We start from the raw sequence: 21,086 nt of genomic DNA on the forward strand, positions 1-21,086 counted from the left end.
CTTTACTTGGCTCTCATTCTTCTTCTTCCTGCCGTCATGTGAAGAAGGATATGTTTGCTTTCCCTTCTGCTATGATTGTAAGTTTCCTGAGGCTTCCCCAGCCATGCTGAACTGTGAGTCAATTAAGTCTCTTTCCTTTATAAATTGCCCAGTCTTGGGTATATCCTCATAGCAGTGTGAGAATGGACTAATACACAGAGATTATGGAATTAGCAGACAAGGACCCTACAACACATATTATAAATACATTTAGGTACTTAAAAGAAAATAAAAACATAGTGAGGACAGAATTGGATAAATTTAAAAGAATCGAATGCAACTTCAAGTGATGAAAAATACAATAGATGAAATTAAAAAATTGGTGGAAGTAATATGAGTAAATTCAATACTACAGAAGAAAAAATTATAGGTTCACTGAAAGTTCACTGAAAATCAACTGACAAAAGGCAGATTAGTAGGAGAAAAAGGCATACAAACTTTATTTTAATGTGCATAGCACAGGGGAATTGCAGGAGAATCATTACCCAATAACCCAATGGGGTACAGACACTTATAGCCCCTTCTTTATAGGGGAAGGGAAAATGATGGAAATGTGGCAATCTGAGGGATAATGAATGATTTTTAGGGGGAAATAAATGGGCCTAATGCTCCAACAATTGTTAGTAAGTAATTTTCTTTGGAAATTGAATGGGCCAGAGAGAAGAAATGGTCTGGGATTCTTCCTCTGTGCTATGAGTTTTAATCTTCTCTGGTTAATAAAATTTCAAGGCAGGCAATTGTGTTCGTCTTTGGTAGGTCCAGTTTCCAGATGGGATAAGGGAATTTTAGAGAACAGCTTTATCCTATGCTTTGGGAAGGACAGAGGACTGAGAGATGGGGGAAGGACTTAGACCTTGAGCTGCTTCTTTAGATCAGCAATATTTTGGGGGTGAAATACTGATTTTTTAGTCTCCTATTTGAAAATTTATTTTCAAAAGGTTTCACATATTAAAGTAGGATTGGTAACTATGGAAAGAGAAATCGGGTTAGTAATCCAGTGGCAAAGGATCTGTAAAGGGAGAAAAGAACATAGATTATGATGAGAATGAATACATAAAAAAAGAACAAATCTAAGCACTGTAAAAAATCCAATTAAACTAGTCTCCTATTTCTGGAAATTGGCCAGTCCAATCAAACAAATGTGTTTCATTTTAAAAGATGGCATTGTAGATAGGTTCTCAAAGCTAGGCCACTATATATGATGTAGGCAAATAGAGCTTTAATACGAGGGCTTTTATGGAAACAGAAACAAAAAACAAATGTTAACGGGTGAAATAATTTATAAACTAGTTTCTTTAGAGTCTGGAGGGCAGTCAGTTGAGAAGATTAGTGGCAATCTGACAGATTTTTGTAGTCTTCATTTTGCATGTAGAAAGTTTGTCCAAATATAAGCTGTTGCAATAATATTTCTTCAAAGCCAAGTTGACTAGTTTCAGCCTCAGGAAAAAAGCAGTTTTAGTTTCTAATAATTCCAAGTCAGAAGGGTGGAAGAAATATTGGAAACGTTAGTCTGAGTGTCTCAGCCAGATATTGGAGGAAAATAAAAATGTGTGATTCAGTCCACATACAAAGCTCAGACACAAATGGACAGGACTAGAATCTAATAACAGGCATATGTGAGGTTTTTTTCTGTGACATAATTTTTTTCTCTCCAATCCTCCCATTTCGACCAAAGATAATCATAATTTTTTTTTGTTTTAGTTTAGTTTTGTTTAAGTTTAGTCTGACTTGATTATTTACAAAAGTTTAGTAAGAATGATGAATGAGCATATAGGCTTGTTCTAAGTTGGCTTTGCTGGGATATTTTCATAAAGAATCTCAGATCAGACTTCTAGAAAAGCCCCTTGGCTTCCTAGCTATGTTAAGAAGTCCACTGTGTCTGTAATACCTGTATAAATGGGTGAATACCTCTTTCCTCAAGGCCCCTCAAATAACTTGAGGTTCATGGGCCTATCATAAGGTGACATTCATTACTCACCACAAAATCAGGAAGCTTGCAAGGGAACCATGTAGACAAGGTACAAGGCTAGTCTCTCCAAGGGACACTTTATTGACTCCACAAAAGTCAACCTCAGCCCCTCAAAGCAATCTGATCATACCTAAAAATATTGCATTTCAGTCAGGGCCTTGGTAAAATAACCAGTGTTTCCAGTGGTGTCCTGTTATAAAAGAGAATGAGTTCTTATTGAACTTATGAGATAATTGTATTGCCATAAAGTAAGAATATTCATGAAGAATTTCTGAATTCCGAAGGCATCAGGTAGAGAGAAAGGTAAATATTTCAACTTTTTTTCACAGAAATATACTTTGTCTATAGCTTTTGCTGTAAAGCTATAGAAAGCTTAGGAGAAAAATGTTTTCTTAACTCTGGAAAACAAAACTTGAAAAGGATAAGCAATGTTTCAAACAAAAGAATCATAAAAAATTATTTCAGTCCTTTATCATTTCAGCTCTATGTAATTCTTGTTCTGCTTGACGTTAGGTTAGCAATTTTATAAGTCCATTTTTTTTTTTCATTAGAGTTCTGGAATTTTAACCAGTCCAATGAATGGTATGGTCTCAAAGTTTTCTAAAAACTTTTTAACTTACTAAAAAGGTGTTTGAAATGATGACAACTTTATTCTTGTTTATTCCATTTACATTTACCTAATTTATTCATTCTTAACAATTATATTTGAATCACTCATAGAAAATAAAGCTAGCCATTTAAGTGATTTTTAATTTTAATTTATTATTTATTTTATTTCATTTTTTTAAGACAGGGTCTCACTCTGCCACCCAGACTGCAGTGCAGTGGCATGATCATGGCTTACTGCAGCCTTGATTCCAAAGGCGAAGTGATCTTTCCACCTCAGCTTCCCAAGTAGCTGGGACTGTAGGTGCACACCATCACATTCAGCTAATATTTTTCTTTTTACTCACTCAGCTAATTTTTAAATTTTCTGTAGACATGGTGTCTCACCATGTTGTCCAGGCTGATTTTGAACTCCTGGGCTCAAGGGATCCTCCTGCCTTGGCCTCTCAAAGTCTTGAGATTACAGGTGTGAGCCACTATGTCTGGTCTATTTTTTAAAAGGCAACACGAGGCTAATCCTGTGTTGGCAAGGAGTTTATCCTACCAAGGCCTTTGAGATATTGGAAACAGATACCATCCCCCCCCAACCCAGTGTCCCTCCCACAGCCATCCTGGGTATCTAGGAAGGCTATGAAGGGCAGGGCCCATCTTGGTCCTAGAGTTACATATCAGATGTAGAGCCCAGGACAGAGGATAGACTTTTGAAGACAATGTCTAGAGGATCCAACCCCACCGAGCATGGCCAGGAGGTATAGCTGGGCCAGGGAAGATGGGGCCATATTGGGCTTGGCTCTGCCCTGCAGCTGGTGGCTTAGGCACTGTAGACCCACATGTCCCCAGGCCTCGCCATAGCCACCTGTCCAGACCCCAGAATCCAGAGGCTCAAAACCAAAGATATAAGCTCACAGTAAGATGTATGTAAGGTTAGGGGGAACCCAGTAGCCAGCCCACAGCACAGTTTTACCTCACAGACAAATCAAGCAAGTATTAAAAGTATCACAGAAGCAATAATTTTATAACCTTAAAATGTCTTTAAGAGACAGCATAAATCTGTCTGACCAGTAGACCCAGGCAAAAACATCTGCATTAATAATGACAATTCTGAAGGCATTTCCTTTTTATTTTACCAACAATTTAAAAATTAGCTTTATTTACCAAAGATTTATTACAGTCATGTAAACTTGAAAAGCATTTGAGCTTATCTACTTAATTTAGGAATGTTTATTTTAAAATCAATTTGGTATTATGTAGACAATATAGAAACACAGGTATAGTAATCTACATACATGTAGACACAACATACACCAGCACATGCTTACATGATATGTATCTAAAAACCAAAGAGATCCAGGAATTCAGTGCAGAAGAGAGCAGACCTTTAGACCTGAGAAGAAGCTGATTATGACTTTTGAGGCCCATGAGGAAGACAGAGGACCCCAAAAGAGAGGGTCAATAGCGCCTTTACTGTGTTCCTCTCAGGTTCTCAGCATTGCTAAAAGTTTCCTTTAATCTTTGTGGTGGTCAGAGTGCTGTTGCTTCCTTTTAGTCATTTGTATCAACTGATTACCAAATGAAGGAGGGAGGGGATTAACAGGATGAAAGATTGAAGATGCCAAAAGGAAAGAGGAAAAGTAAATGGACCAAGTCTTAGAGAAGTCAGTTTGGGGGTATCTTAAGTTTCCCAAAGAGTCAATGAAGTTCTAGTTAGCAGGGGTTCAAAAAAGAGGGGTCTTGTTGAATAAGAAGTTTCCATAGGAGAAATAGAATTTAAAAGAGAAGAGAGAAGAAGATTAGCTTTTAATCAAACTGACTTTTGACCATAGAGCTCTGTAAATTAAAAAAAAAAAAAACAAAAAAACAAAAAAACAAAAAAAAACATACAAGCAGCAAACTTTCTGTTATGTGAGCAGCCAGCCTTTTGTGAGAGCTGAGAGACTGAGGAGGGGGGCTTTGGCAGTGGTGGTGGGAGCAGCACCTCTCTTTTGCCACCTAACAGGGTCTTTGGTTCTTAGTGGTGGTGGGAGATATATCTCTCTGACCCAGTAGAGGATGCAAGATAAACAGAAAAAAAGTTACTATCACACTCTAAAAATAGAGTTTTAAATCAGAAGTATTCCTAAGTGAATTACTCAAAACCAAAACAAATAAGCATACATGAGAATAAAACCAAGAAGCCCTTTATGGCTTTAACCAAAGTCTCCAAAAGCGAAGCAAAAGTTACAACCCTTCCGAGATCTAGACCCCTCCCAGTGACAGTTTAAAGCAAGGAAAATGTCACCAGTCACAAATGAAGTACAGCCCACATATCTGTCTGGTCATATTTTCTAGAGACCCAACTTCCCAGCTGGCCATCTACATACAAAGGGCCAGCAATCTGTGTGCTCCATAGATGGAAAATTAAATGTGACAGTCAGTGGGACAGCAAAAAATCAAAAGTTGTCTATGTGAGAAGAAAGAATCCAAACAAATGGGTACCTCAAATGTTGAGGCATACAAATATAAATTCAAAACGAATAATTCAAACTAATTTTTATAAATGTTTCCCCCTGAGTTAAAGGATTTACATTTTCAAGGGGCTGATTCCCTGACCAGAGAACTAAATGAAACCCAGACTGCAGTGGTAAATGCACAGAATCTTAAACACCAGACCAGAGGCTGGAGTGACTTTTTTACAAATCCCCTTGGAAATTCAAAGTTGGCAGTTTGAGTGTTCAAAGAATTTTAACTTCTGTTTCAGGTCAAATTTTTGCTTTTTAATTTTGTCAGAATAATTTTTAAGACTAGCCATCCCAATATTATGTGTCTTTCTTTTAATTTGGTTCTCTCATCAATACAAATAAGGCAACTGCTTAGGGCAAGAGATCTTCAAATTTTGTTTTCAAATATAGAGGTCTTTCTAATTCAAAAAACGTTTATGTGGCCGTTGATGATTAGAATTTCCAATGGTGTACTTATTTTAATAGCGACCCAATCTAATAAGCCTCTTTGTGGGAAGATCAGGAGGCATAGAAGATGCAGCCTCCATGATCCTCAAAAATTTACACCCAGAAATAGGCTAAGATAGCAAAAGATCTTTGTTGCTACAGGTGATTAAGGATGGTATTTGCGTGAATGACGTCTCTGTTCTCCACACAAGCACATGGGCACGTGGACACTCGGCCGTACCTCCAGTTATAGATCCACCAACTTCTGGGATTGGACTTGCCCAGCACTAACCAGGCAACAAAGATTGAGACAACAAAGCCCCTTGTGGATGAGGCTCCTTATTAAGGCAAACCATCCTGAGAGCCTGGCATGTTAGCAACAGAGTACGCTGCTTAAAATTTTATACATCTTGGGTCTCCCAGTCCTTTCAGACTGGCCACCAGACATAATTTGAAAAATCACACACCCTGGATAGCAGAGACCAAGATAAATGCTCCCCCTTTGTCACAAGGCAAGCTTTCAAGGACATAAAACAAGAAGAGAGGGCAACCTTTTTCCATTTTTATTTTGGAGACCCACAGCACAGTTTGTCTAAATAGATGCTGGAGGTCTGCTGAGAACTGTAAAACTCTCTGGTCTGTGGAAGCTGGGTTGAACAACAGGCTTATGTCTTAGGCCTATGTTCTACCCTATGGTACCCCTTTTTATGACAAAGTCACACGGGAAGACAAAGATAAAGAAAAAGCAAAGACTATTTCTGGGCATAAATGGATCAGACAACATGAATATTCATGCCAAAAATACACCAGAGTCACTGCGCCTAACACTAGTCATACAAATGCTTTTCTCCCATTAATCTTAAATGTAAAAAGGAAAAATAGACAAACAGTAATTTTTACCATCTGCTCAACCAGATTCCACAGAGAGAGACTGGGAGTCTGGTACCAGATTCCACAGAAAAAGACTGGGAGTCTGGTAACAATTTCTTACTCTTATATTGGCCTCTCAGGTCCTGAGTTCCTTTGATTGTGGCTTCCAGAAAAACAGAGCAGTTTTGGTTATGCTGCTTACAGCACCAAATATGTAAGAGTAAAGGGGGAACATTTCCCTCTTCATCCTCTGACAGTTTGCTGAAAATGAACAGAGAAAAAGCAGACTAATAAGAGAAAAAAGGCATACAAACTTTATTTTAATGTGCATACCACAGGGGAATTGCAGGAAAATGACTACCCAATGGGGTATGGATGCGTATATACTCTTCTTCATAGCAGAAGGGAACATGGCGGAAATGTGGATGGTTTGAGGGGTAGTAAGTGATTTTCAGGGAGGAAATGAATGGACCTCATACTCAGACAATGGCTAGTAAATAATTGTCTTTGGAAATTGGAGAGGACGGAGAGCAGACAACGTTTTGGGATGAGTTCATCTGGTGTTTAATTTTCAGTCTCTTCCTTTTGATAGGAGTTTTAATCTTCTCTGGTTAATGAAATTTTAGGGAAGGAAAGTGTGTTACTCTTTGGTAGGTCCAGTTTCTAGGTAGATAAGGGAACTTTGGAGAGTAGCTTCATCCTGTGCTTTGGGAGAGACAGAGGATTGAGAGACAGGAGAAGGGGTCAAAGAGACCTTGAGATTGCTTCTTTACTTCAGCCACATTTTGGGGTGAAATATTCTGGTTTCCTTTAAGATCAATGAACTTGTAGATATAGCAATGGGATCTATCCAAAATGAAGCATAGAGAGAAAAATGACTAACAAAAATTGAATGGAGCTACAGAGATCTGTGGAAAAACGTAAAGTCCTCTAACATAATGGTAACTGAAATTCCTAAAAGAGAAAAGACAAAAATATTTGAAGAAATAATGTCTGAAATGTCTCCAAATCAGATGAAAATTATAGAGCTAGAGATCCAAGAAGCACAACAAACCCAAAATAGAATAAACACACACATGCAACCCCCCGCCACACCCCATAATAAAGCATTATAATAAATAGCTAAAAACCAGTGGTAGAAATATTCTTAAAAGCAGAGAGGGAAAATAGACATATGTTCAGAGGAGCAGAGTAGAAATGACTGCAGACTTCTTGTCAGAAACTATGCAGACCAGAATACTTTAAAGAACAATAGATAGATAGACAATAAATCCTGCTAACCTGTAATTATACATTCATGAAAAATAATTATTTGAAAGTGGAAGTCAAATAAAATATCCTTCAGACAAATACAAGCTACAAGAAATCACTTCCAGCAGACCTACACTACATTTAAATCAAGTCCTTTAAATCACAGGAATATAAAACCTACGATCACATAGAAACTTGGATGTATACACAAGAATGGAAAGGGCCGATATTGATACATATATGAGTAAATATGAAGGTTTTTTTTGCCTCATTTAAACATTTGGTTAAAAGATTAATGATTTTTTTTTTTTTTTTTTTTTGAGACAGAGTCTTGCTCTGTCACCCAGGCTGGAATGCAGTGATGTGATCTTGGCTCACTGCAGCCTCTGCCTCATGGGTTCAAGCGGTTCTCCTGCCTCAAACTTTGGAGGTCTGGGACCACAGGCATGCACCACCATGCCAGGCTAAGTTTTGTATTTTTAGGAGAGATGGGGTTTCACTGTGTTGGCCAGGCTGGTCTCAAACTCCTGATCTCAAGAGATCTGCCCACTTGGCCTCCCAAAGTGCTGGGGTTACATATGTGAGCCACCATGCCTGGCCCATTATTTGCCTTAAATAATGTAATATTTAAGGCAAAAAGAGTAGAAATGTATTTTGCAGTTAAAATAAGGTGAGAAATAAAATGTATGACGATAATAGCACAAAAGATAGCAGGCAAAAATAGAAATATAATGTCCTAAGGATTATACATTATACATGAAGTAGCATAATATTATAACTATATGGACTGTGAAAAGTTAAATTTGAATATTGTAAATCTTAGAAGAATTACTTAAAATAATAAAAGAGTATAAGCTTATCAGCCAATAGTGTCTATAAATAGAGTAGAAAAAATATATTCCAAAAGAAAGTTGAAATTGAGGGGAAAAGAAATAAAAAAGGGATGAGACAAATAGAAAAACATAGGAAGATGGTAGATTTAAATTCAACCATGTTGATAATTACATGACATGTAATGATCTATACCCCAATCAAAAGACAGAGCTTGTGAGATAAAAAAGGAAAGACAAAACTGTGTGTGATCTGCAAGAAACTTACTTTATTATTAATATTGTTTAAATTTTTAAATTTAAATTTTAGATTCCAGTGGTATGTGTTTGTTACAAGATTTGTCACAGGTTTGTTTCAAGGTTAGTTATATCGTGTGATGCTGAGGCTTAGTCTTCTATTGATCCCGTCATCCAGATAGTGAACATAGTACCAATAAAAAGTTTTTCAGCCCTTGCCACCCTTCTGTCTTCCCTCCTTTTGTAGTTCCCAGTATCTCTTGTTCCCATATTTATGTTCATGTGTATCTGAGGTTTAACTCCCACTTATAAATGAGAATATGCAATATTTATTTTGTTTCTGAATTAATTTGCTTATAATAATGGCCTCCAGCTGCATCCATGTTGCTGCAAAGATTGTTATTTCATTCTTTCTTTATGGCTGTATGGTATTCCATGGTGCATATGTACCACATTTTCTTTATCCAAGAAATTCACTTTACATGTGATGATAAAAATAGGTAAAAGGATAGAAACAGATATTTCATGCAAATAATCAAAATAAAGTAAGACTGGCTATATTAACATCAGAGAAAACAGAAATCAGAAAAATGATTATTAGCAGGGTCATACTGACAAAGGGTCAATGCCTCACAAAGACATAACAATCTTAAATGTGTAAGCACACAATAAATGGAGCAAAAACTGAAGAACTGGGAAGAATGGGTAAATCAACAATTATAGTTGGAAATTTCTGCATTCTTTTCCTAATAACTTATAGAAGTAAACAGAAACTCAGCAACACTATCTACCGAATAATGAATAACACTATTTACCAACTTGACTAGTTGATGTAAATATGTCCATATAATAGCAACAGAATGTTCACTCTTTTCCAGTGCACATGGAACATTTGCCAAGATAGACCTTGTGCTGAGCCAAAGACCAAGCCTCAACAAATTTAAAAGAATTGAAATCATAGAAAGTTTATGTTCTGCCTATAATAGAATTTAATAAGAAGTCAACAACAGAAGAATCTGGAAAGTCCCCAAATATGTGGAAATTAAACAACATACTTCTAAATCACCCATGGGTCAAAGCAGAAATAGCAAGGAGGATTAAAAATATTTTGAACTAACTAAGAACAAAAACACAGCATATTAAAATAGGTAAGATCTGGCTAAAAACAGATCAAAACTTCTACTTCAAGATGCTAGAAAAGAAAAAGAAGCAAATTAAATCCAAAATAGGAAAAAGGAAACAATAAACATAAAAGCAGACATGAATTAAATTTACAAAACTAAAAAAATGAATGAAACCCACAACAAGTTCTTTGGGGAAAAATTAATAAAATTTAAAAACCTAATTAGACTTATGCAGTAAAAAAGAGAAAAGACACAAATTCCCAAATCAGGAATGAAAGTGACACATCACTACAGATCCTATAGACTTTAAGAGGATAATAAGAAAATATTATGAACAACTTTATTCTGACTACTTTGACAACTTAAATGAAATAATTCTTTGTTACAGTGTTACTTTGCATTGGAGAGAATGTTTTTATTCTCAGGTGATAGATGCAAAAATATTTCAAGTACAGCTCACTTTCAAATGGTTCAGCCAAATGTCGATGATTGTTGAATCTAAGTGGTGAGTATACAGATGTTCCTCGTATTCATCTTTTATCTTTTTTTCATATTTGAACATTTTTGGAATACAAAGTTGGAAAAAATAAATCATGCACAAAAAATTGCCAGTAGAGTGGCTGCCATTCAAGTTAAGTCATTTGAAACAGGGCTTATGATGGGAAGAATAGTGTCATGATCTTTCAACCACGAGATCAGGGTTTGTGACCTTCTTTTTGTTTCAGGTTAAAGCTTCTTGGTGACGTGACAGTCTGTGGAAACTCCCACAGGACAAATGCAGAAAGTAAGGACCTAGATCACTGGATGGTCAATGTTGCCCCTTGCACTAGCAGCAAAGGCCTATAAAATTTTTTTGAGTAGCTTTATCTAGTTGTCCAGTTACTGGGAATAACTCATAAAATCCCCTAGAAAGTCAACAGCATTGGGGCTTGCTTTGTAAACAGAGACCTGACCTACTTAATTCTTCCCAGAGGTTGGAAAAAGAGGCTTGACTCACACAGACATGAAACCTTGGCTTAACTGGACACTAATTACTCATAAGAGATCTGTTTACCCAAACTTCCCGTAGACCAAGCTCAGTATAAAATGAGAGCATGCATAAAGAAGCAAGATATTTAGAGGAAAATGTCACAAATACATTTATCAGTCCCAAAAGTCCTTTTTTTCCCTCAGAAGTGATGTTACTAATTGCACAAAAATAAACAATACAGGAGTTGATAAATTCCACATTTAAGGGCTGAGAATAGTGTCCCTATATTTCGAAGAAGCTGTATATTTGGAAATGAATACAACTGAAAGTAAGGATAATTGGCATTCTAAAGCCAATTGGATAACTTGGATGAACAAGCAGAATTTGCCGTATTTTGATATGTCTCTTTGTGATTAAAGTATCTAAAGGAAAAATTGCTACAAATTCTATTACTGAACAAGAAAAAAAGGCCTGATGTTGTGAATTTCCTTTTGGCCTTGGGTCCTGGCTGATGTTGGGCATCTGATGAGCTTCTCTGTCTTGAGTGAAGACTTAAGAGGGAGTGAAAAGTAGGAAGAGCATCAAAACTTATTTGCAGGATGTAATCGAACCACTTACTACTTATTTTCTTATGATCCATTTATTCAACAAATGAAACGTCTCAATTACTTGATGCTATCACAGACACTAGGTATAGTCTCAGACAGAACAAATTGCTGTTTTTATACAGCTTGTATTATGGTTGATGTAGTAAAGTCAAAATTATTTAAATAAAGGAAGATATGGGGAAGACATTGAACATAGAAATCTGGGTTCTCATCCAAGCTTTGCTGCTAGCTTGTTGGGGAAACCTTGGGTGATGAGTTCGTTGACTCCTTCTGGATCTCAACGTTCATCCATCAAGTGAGGGAACTTGACCAGATATTCAATAATGGCCCTTCCAGCCCCATCTTTATATGAAAGGGAAACCACAGTATGGGCCCGTGGGGAAGATCATGGACTTTGGAGTCAAACATTTCTGGCTTGGTCAATTCTTTAATCTCTTGATATCGATCAACTCATGTAACTACTCTGAACCTCAGTTTCCTTGCTGCAAAATGAGATACTAATATTTACTCAAATAAGATAACAGGCAAAACAATCATGAGGGCTCCTGGCACATCACTGTGCATGGCTTTTGCTCCCTTGGGGAGCTTATAAATGAAAAAAAGATTTTACAATGCAAAGATAGTAATCATTTTGTTAGTGAAGCAACAAAATAATTGGGCAATTTCCTTTCAATGGCACCATCAACTGATGCCCAACCTAGAAAGCATTTGGCTAAGAATGGAAAAGGAATCTTTGCCCAGATCCTTCAATTTTGAGCATCACTGGTCTGAAGGACTGGAATTTTATTTTTAATTCAAAAAACTTCCCAATGGCATATACAGGAATTGGCAGACTAAATTTATGCTCCTTTTGAAAACTGTGTCCATTCCAAAAAGTCAGGATATTTTCACTCAGCCTGGCCTAGGCAGTGGGACTCCCCAAGGGTACAAGCAGAGCCACAGTGCTCTGGGCTGGGCTGCCACACTGTCGTGCTGGGGCAAAGATGGCAGCAGACAGCTCTCGGGTAACAGCAGAAAGCTCTTGTCACAAGAGTGATCTCATCTCTTAGGGGACCATGGTAGAAACACAGGGCAAAAGCTATAGGAGTGGTCCAACATAATAACTATGGTTTTTTTTTTTTTAATTTTCAAAGCGTGATAAATGATTAAGAATATAAAACTGGAATTTAGAACTCACAGAGAATGTGTATGAATACATTAAAAAAAAAACCCTAATTTAAAAATGGGCAGAAGTCTTGAGCAGACACATTACAATTCAGCAGGGGTCACCAAATTAAAGCCTCACCAGCAAAATCCACCCTCCCATCCCAGCCTGTTTTTATAAATAAGCTGTGTTAGAACACAGCCAATCCCATTCATTCACACATTGCCCTTGGCTGTTTTTGCTTGACAACAGCATAGTTGAGTAGTGGGGACAAGACCATATGACCTCCAAAGCCAGAGATATTAACTATCAGGCCCTTTACAGAGTGATTCACAGAGACCGCCATAATAGAGGAAAATACAAGTGGCCAATAGCAGATAAGAAGGTGCCCAGCATTAGAGCCAACAGGAAAATGCAAAGTACATCCACAGTAAGATACCATTATGCATGCCTTAGAAAGACTAAAATTAAAAGGATTGACAACAACAAGTGTTGGCAATGGTGGGCAACAGCGAGAGCTCTCATACACTGATGGCTGAAGTGTAAATTGATTCAGTTTTGGAAAACAGCTTGGCAGTGTCTACTACAGTTAAACATACATACATATCTCCATGCCCCAGAAATTCCTGGGCATATTCTCAAAAGAAACGAGGGCTGTGGCCACCAAGAGACATGTATGAGAAATGTCCTAGCACCTTTATATATCATAGTCCCAAACAGAAAACAGCAAATACCTATCCACATTAGGATGAACTAAATAAATTGGGGCATATGCACTCAGTGGAATAGTATATAGCGATGAAAAAAATAAACTGTTGCCCCATGCAAAGATGTTTCACAGATATAACATTAAGCAGAAGAAAGCAGACCTCAAGGAGCCCACGTTGTATGATTTCAATCTATGTGAAGCTCAATAACACATGGTACTAGAAGTTGTAATAGCAGTTACCTGTAGGACCAGAGATCTGTATTGAAAGAGAAGGAATGTCAGGAAGTCTGTGGGGCCTGGGAATGTCTGAGATGTTGCTCTGGGAGGCGGTTACATGGCTGTAGACATATGTAAGATGTTATTGAATGGTGTACCTGAGATTGGAGCACCTACAATAGAAGGTACAGTGTTACATCTCAGTGAAAAAGAGAAAACATTAAAGAAGAAAAAGACCGTGGATCATTTTGGACTTGAACCTTATGCAGTAGTGGGTACTACAGACTCATGTCTCAACTACAATTCAAACTGCAATACCTTTTAAGCTTTGTGTTGAAAAGAATGAATATTTGGGAATGTAATTCTGCGTTTGTGATAAAATCCTCCATAATAACAGCTTCAGAGTGAAGGAGAATACAGTTTCCCCTGGTGCCCTGCCCTTGTCTCTGATGGGTGCATGTTTGTTGGGACATCTACCAGAGGGAATTAATGCGCCAGGCTAATGCCACTCTCTGTGCCCAACTCATGTCAGGTGGCTGGGGGGCAGGTAATCCAGAGCCTTCCTGCTTCCCCAGTGAGGGATGCACAGGAGGAAGCGCCCTCCAAAGGGCCGGCCTGTCCCATGGATTGTCCAGGAGGAGGACAACACAAAGGCGAGATCGTTTCTCAGTGAGCCCATGCCTGGCCTTGCAGAGCAAATACTGGGGATCAGGCGTCATGCCTCCAACAGGCAAGTGGCCCCACGCCCATGAGCCACAGGATTCTGGGGATGTGGAATTGCAGCTGCCCTGTGGGTTTTCTCAATGAAGTAAATACTTCCTCCGAGGAAATTCGGGTCCTCTACCTCTCTCAGTCAGTTGCTTCTTGACTGGTCCACACGTGCTGGAATTCTGGGTTCAATTGGATCACACTATTGTGGAGGGCTGGAGCCACATCAGAAATGTCCCCGTAGCTCCCACCTCCACCACTACAGGCCTGTAATGCTGCTCGCTCTAAGTGGTTAGTTAACACAGTGCATGAATGGTCTGATCCATGAATGCCTTTTCCAGTTGTGTTTGACTTACAGCCATCTCTGTTCTCACTATAGAGAGGAGTGGAGCTTCACAGAGGTGACGTCAGTGGAAGATCCTCCAACCCTCCTTTGAACACACCTGCAACAAGGAAACCTGTCTGATTTCCCCACCTTTCCTCCTTCCTGTCTTGTGGCAGAGCAGTCTCCCTGCAGCTGACTTAGAGCAAACCAAACACAACTGGACCTGTTTTCACCGAGCAACTTGCAGTGTTTTGCCCAGATTCCAGCAATGAAGTCAGTATCATTGGATGGGTTCATGATGCATGCATTTGTTCATACCAGGGAATTCCCTGGAAGGTTACTTGTAAAATAACTATCTAATGGCGGAATTAATTTGCGTTCTTTTTCTTATTAGTTCTGTCTCCTTAAAAATATGGAAAATGGCTATCAGATGCACATAACTTTTCCTTTTAATGGCAGGTTCAGGCTAATTGGATTCCAGCTTTGAGGTTTTGTAATGGCTGTATTTTGAAGTGTTTATGTGGCCCTGTGTGCGTTTCCTGTGGCTGACTTAGTAAGCACCACAAATGGCTTGGCTTAAAACACCAGAAATGTATTCTCTTACAGTTCTGGAGGTCAGAAGTGTGAAATCCAGGAGTCGGCAGGATTGGCTCCTTCTAGTAGCTTCTATGCCCCTTCCAAGCTCCTGGTGATTGCTGCAGTCCTTGGCATTCCTCGGCTTGTAGCTGCATCCCTCCAACCTCTGCGTTGGCCTTCACGTGGCTTCTTCCCTGTGTGTCTCTGTGTCTCTGTTTTCTTTCCTTATAGAGTACACAAATCATTGGATTTAGGGCCCATTTGATTCAGAATGATGTTATACTAACTCATTACATCTGTAAAGACCCTTTTTCCAAATAAGGTCCCATTCCGAGGATCCAGGAAGGCCATGGATTTTGGAGTGATAACTCTGAAACCCAGTCCAAGCACCACGCATCCAATGCTCATTTCCATCAGCCCACTCTTTGCCAGTGGGTAGAGAGATCTGCCTGTGACCACATGAGAGGAAGTGGATGGATGTCAGGCGTTATATTCTGGAAGGAGAATGTCTGGATCAAGTGATGGGGAGGAGAATGAAGGCTGGAGAGCTGGTTGCCATAGTGACTCCTTCTTCACTCTCCAGGGCTCTCCCAGCTTCCATAAAATCCTGTTCCTCCTGCCATAGGCTTGGATTATTCCTAAGTCAACATGCTGTACTTACAGGGCCCTGTGAGTGGCCAGCCGCCTTCCCTCCTCACTTGATAGTTTGGGGACCAAGGATGTGGCAGCTCTGGAGGGGGTTAGGACAGGGCTGTCTTTCGAGGAGGGTGAAGATCACATGAGTCCCAGCTGAAGGAGGGGACTTGATTTGTTATTCTAGCAATGGGTAGAAGACCGGCTGGAGCCTGACTCAACATACAACAGCTCACATAGCTTTGTTGGGGCTTAGCCTTCAGTGGTAAGGCAAGAGTACTCACTGGAGTTTTATGTCAACTGATGGCAAGGCCTTTAACATATTTAACTAATATGTTATAGAACCTGAAGAACTAGGTGAGGGCTTTGCTCTGAAAACCGCACCTGGAGACTTCACCTAGGGCATTTTCTATGGGAATATTTAGGTGGAACGGTCTAGTCTATGGCTAGGCAGTCCTGGGCACTCTTGCAAGTCTCAAATTTCACAACCACTGTTCCCCTTTTTCTCCTCCAGAGAGTTAACTGAGATAGCTTGGTGCTAACTTTGCCAAGGGAAAAATGTATTTTTTTTAATCCTCAGGCAATTTTAATAATAAATCTTAATAGATGGGGTAAGAGCTGCCTTTATCTCATACAGAGAATACAATAGTGCGAGACTAAGTAGAGATTTTATTTCAGCTTAAAGATTCTGTTTGATGTCTAAAATTACATGTTTAGGTGGCATGGGGAACAGGACTGTTCTTTAGCATCAGTTTCACAATTACTTTAATCTACTAGGTTTCATTCACCTTATAATTCGAAATTTCATCAGCAGTGGGAACAGAAAAGGATATTCACGTATAAAGCCAGCCACAAATTGGCTGTGATTGAAACGAATGATACAATTACAGCAATGAGTGTTTGCAGCGGTCGATGATCAGGTACCAGTGTGGGATGAAACGGCAGAGAAGTGGTGCTTGTGGGTGACGTGAGACTCCATTGATCTGTTGAATTGGGTGCCTCTTCCTCCGGCATCACTGACAATTCTTGACTGGGCCCAAAGATGGGGGTGGGTTACACTCTGGGCCAATTTCGTCTCCTCTCTCTGACATGCTGAGGCCCATGGATTCCGTGAACAAGTGTGGGCTGTTTGTTCAAACCTTGAGAAAGCTCAAGGGGAGATGTTTCCTAGGGAGTGGTAGCTCCTTCCAGTTTCTGGGATTGGAGATTCTCCCTGCTTATGGGAGCCCAGAGCCGCAGGCTCTGGATCTTCTCCCAGGAGAAGCCTGCAGTGGGCCTGATGACCCATGGCCAAGGCTGAGCCTTCAACTCTTTGTCCCTGCTGTGTTCCCTGAGAAGGCTTAGAAGTAGGGCAAAAGCCATGCACTCCTCTACAGACCCACAGAGAGATTATCAGGACAATGGAAAGAGAGTGACGCCCCAGAGGGAGAACGCCTTGTGGACTCACACAGAGGAAGTTTGTTATGACTTTGATACTTGGAAGGCATGAGCCCAGTTGTAGCTGTGAGCTGTCTGACCTTATTTGTTCCGATGGACTCCACTGTGACTCTGAACAGAGCATTCTATTGAAGACAGTTTGCACATCAGCAGGATTATCATATAATTACCAATAAGATTCTTCCTCCTGAAAGTGGCAGAAACTCAGATCAAACTGGCTTAAGCTTCTAAGGGGACCCATTGACTTGGGTAATTGACCAGATTAGGGTATGGGGCTTTATGGAGAGCTGGATCCAGAGTCACAGATGCTATCAGGATTCTGTCTCTTTCTTTTAGCTCTACTACTTTCTCTGTGATAGGCTAGTTCTCCAAAAGGATCAAGACGGCCACTGGGGCCCCAGGATTACAGGATTCTTTGTGCTTGGGATCTTACGGAATCCTGGACCTGCTTGGGTCACATGCCCACCCCTGTGCTGAGGAGTTGGAAGTCATTTTCACGTTGAGGAGGGCATCCCCAGGAAACCCAAGAAAGGGGCAGAAATGCAGGGTGGGCTCAACACCAGGCCTCTGCTACCGAATGTTAGGAGACCAACCTTCCTGAAGTGACATGTTAAGTGGACACCCAGCGAGAGCCTGTGATAGTAACCAGCAGCAGTTGGAGGAGGGCTGGGTGTGGTGGCTCCCGCCTGTAATACCAGCACTTTGGGAGGCCGAGGTAGGTGGGTCACTTGAGCGCAGGAGTTTGAGACCAGTCTAGGCAACATAGTGAGACCACATCTCTACTAAAAAAAATAAAGAAAAATGAGCTGCGTGTGATAGTGTGTATTCATCACTGCTGTGAAGAACTCCTGAGACTGGGTAATTTACGAAGAAAAGGGGTTTAATTAACTCACAGTTCCATGGGCTGTACAGGAAAGATGACTGAGAGCCTTCAGGAAACTTACAATCATGACAGAAGGTGAAGGAGAAGCAAGGACCTTCCTCACAAGGTGGCAGGAGAGAGGGAGCGGGGGGGAAGTGCCACACACTTTTAAACCATCAGATCTCATGAGAACTCACTATCACAAAAATAGCAAGAGAGAAATCTGCCCCCATGATCCAGTCACCTCCCACCAGGCCCTTTCCCTAACATTGGGAATTACAATTCAACGTGAGATTTGGGTGGGGACACAGAGCCAAACTGCACCACAGTGGGTGCCTGTAGTCCCAGCTACTTGGGAGGCTGAGGCAGGAGGATCATTTGAGCCTGGGAGTTCAAGGCCACATTGCATTCCAGCATCCTGGGTGACAGAGCGAGACCCTATCTCAAAAAAAAAAAAATAATAATAATAATAATAAAAAAATAAAAATTGGAGGAAAAAAATTTAATAGCAGAAAAAATAACAGTCTCCATACTGACAGCCTCACAACTCAGAAAACTTGAAAAATGTTGTGTAGATAATGGCAATAAAGGACTGGCAGGTCCCTGTGCACTGGTGAATACAGAGCCTTCTTGAGGCTGTACCCTTCAGCTTCGTTCGGAATTTGACATTTTAAAAAACACTCCACCCACAGGTTTCCTTTGAGAGACTAAAGTATCTTTCAACTTAATATTCAGGTAAATAAAGAGACCACTTGGGAGAAAATTACCTCCTCTGAGAAGCTTGTCACTTAACACTTGTTCCTTAAGAGAACTACAAAAAAAGTCAGTAAAATGGCAGAACTTTTCTCTGACATTTAAAGCTTTCCACGTGGTTTGCCACTGAGAACAAGGTGTATGTTCTTTTCAATTGCCTAAATCTTGCTGCCCCGGCTGAGAACTTTGCTGCAGAATCCAGAGAAGCGACTCCTCAGGGTCTGCGAATACACTTGGATGGAAAAAAATACTTTTTTATTTTTACTAATTTCCAACAGATATCAAGCATTTTATTCAACTACTGAATGGAAGCAACAGATTACACAGATTACAGCAGCATTAACAGGACCTGGGATATCATCACCAATCAAAATCATGGATATTTCATAGCACAAGAACATTGTTTCAGAATCTCAAAGTGTTCCTCCTACTCAACATGACTTTGAAATTGCAATAGTTGTTAGACCTGCCACTGCAGTTTAATATATGATGTGTTTAGAAAGAGGCACATGTATTAATCTTCCACAATTATAACTCTGTATGCATTTCAATGTAATTGGTTTCCTTTGTCATCTTCTGAATTTTGTGTATTTAAAAATATTCTGATGTTAAGAATACACAACAAAGAAAGGATAGAATTTTCAATAAGTGGTGTTGGGGAAATTGGATATCCATATACAAAAAATAAAAATAAAATTGGATTCTTATCTTAAACCCTACACAAAAATTAACTCAAAATGGACTAAAGACATAGACATAAGACCTGAAACTTTAAAATTCCTAGAAGAAAACATAGGGGATGGCATTGGTCTGGGCAATAACTTTTTGGATATGACCCTAAAAGTACAAGCAACAAAAGCAAAAATAGACAAACACAATTATATCAAACTAAAAAAGTTTTCACACAGTAAAGAAAGCAATCAACAGAGTGAAGAGACAACTTACAGAATGCAAGGATATATCTGTAAACCATACAGCTGAGAAGGATTTAATATCCAAAATATACAAGGAACTGAACTCAATAGCAAAAACAACAGCAACAAACCAAAACCAACTCACATATAACTCAGTTAACAACGGGCAAAAGATCTGAATAAATATTTCTCAAAGGAAGATATACGAATGACCAACAGGTATATGAAAAGATGCTCTACGCCACTAATCATCAGGAAAATACAAATTAAAGCCACAATGAGATATCACCTCATACCTGCTAGAATGGCTATTATCAAAAAGATAAGTGATAACAGATGTTGGCAAGGCTATGTAGAAAATAGAACCCTTGTACACTGTTGATGGGAATGTCGATTGCTACAATCATTATGAAAAACAGTATGGAAATTCATCAAGATACTAAAAATAGAACTACCATATGATCCAGCAGCCCCACTTCTGGGCATATATTTAAAGGAAATGAAATCAATATCTTGAAGGGGTATCTGGATTCATTTGTTTATTGCGGCATTATTCACAATAGCCAAGATATGGAATCAACCTTAGTGCTTAGTGTCCACTGATGGATGAATGGATAAAGAAAATGTGATACACACACACACACACACACACACGCATGCACACACACGGATATTATTCAGTCTTTAACAAGAAGAAGACTCTGCCATTTGCAACAACATGGGTGGATCTGGAGGACATTATGCTAAGTGAAAGCAAGCCAGACACAGAAAAACAAACACTGCACAGCATGATCTCACTCATATGTGGACTCTAAGAAGGTTGGGCTCAGAAACAGAGCAGAAGCCTGGTTACCAGAGGTGACAGTAGGGATTAGAGTGTGAAATTGGGAGATGCTGGCTAAAGGGTACAGACTTTTAGGTATAAAAAGAATAAGGTCCTCAGAGCTAACGTACGGCAAAGTGACTGTTAATAATAACGTATTTTAGACTTGAAAATTGCTAAGAGAGTAGATCTTCAGTATTCTCACCACAAAAAAAGGTTGAACTGTGTGACATGATAGATAACATTAATTAGCTGGATTGTGGTCATCATTTCACAATGGATATATGCATCAGAGCTTCATGGTGTACATCTTAAATATATTCCACTTTTATTTTTTCAATTATAACTCAATAAACCTAGAAAAAAATAAAAATAATAATATCACTCTGAAACATGGTCTGCAGGTTTCGCTACTGCTGAAGGGGGCTGTGGCACTTCCTAGATGCTGGGCTCTATTCTATGATTTTCCATATATTATTAAGTGAATCCTCACAGTCACATTATGAGGTAGGTATTAATAATTAAGATGAAAAAAACCGAGGGTCACAGAGTAGATAA

The 21,086-nt window shown here is 39.3% G+C and overlaps 1 long non-coding RNA gene across 2 annotated transcripts in view; it reads left to right on the top strand.

The window, feature by feature from the left end:
- The window catches only part of LOC114676806 (uncharacterized), a 30,438-nt gene extending 14,089 nt beyond the window's left edge, over positions 1 to 16,349 (top strand). The window contains exons 3-4 of one of the 2 annotated variants that reach the window (XR_003727869.2): positions 10,576 to 10,634; positions 14,585 to 16,349. This is a non-coding gene — a long non-coding RNA (uncharacterized LOC114676806). The remainder of the gene's footprint in view (positions 1 to 10,575; positions 10,635 to 14,584) is intronic. The other variant, XR_003727870.2, reaches the window with a different exon arrangement.
- Positions 16,350 to 21,086: the final 4,737 nt, after the last annotated feature.

The sequence above is a fragment of the Macaca mulatta genome, chromosome 3 (genome assembly GCF_049350105.2).
Source record: "Macaca mulatta isolate MMU2019108-1 chromosome 3, T2T-MMU8v2.0, whole genome shotgun sequence".
Lineage (NCBI taxonomy): Eukaryota > Metazoa > Chordata > Mammalia > Primates > Cercopithecidae > Macaca > Macaca mulatta.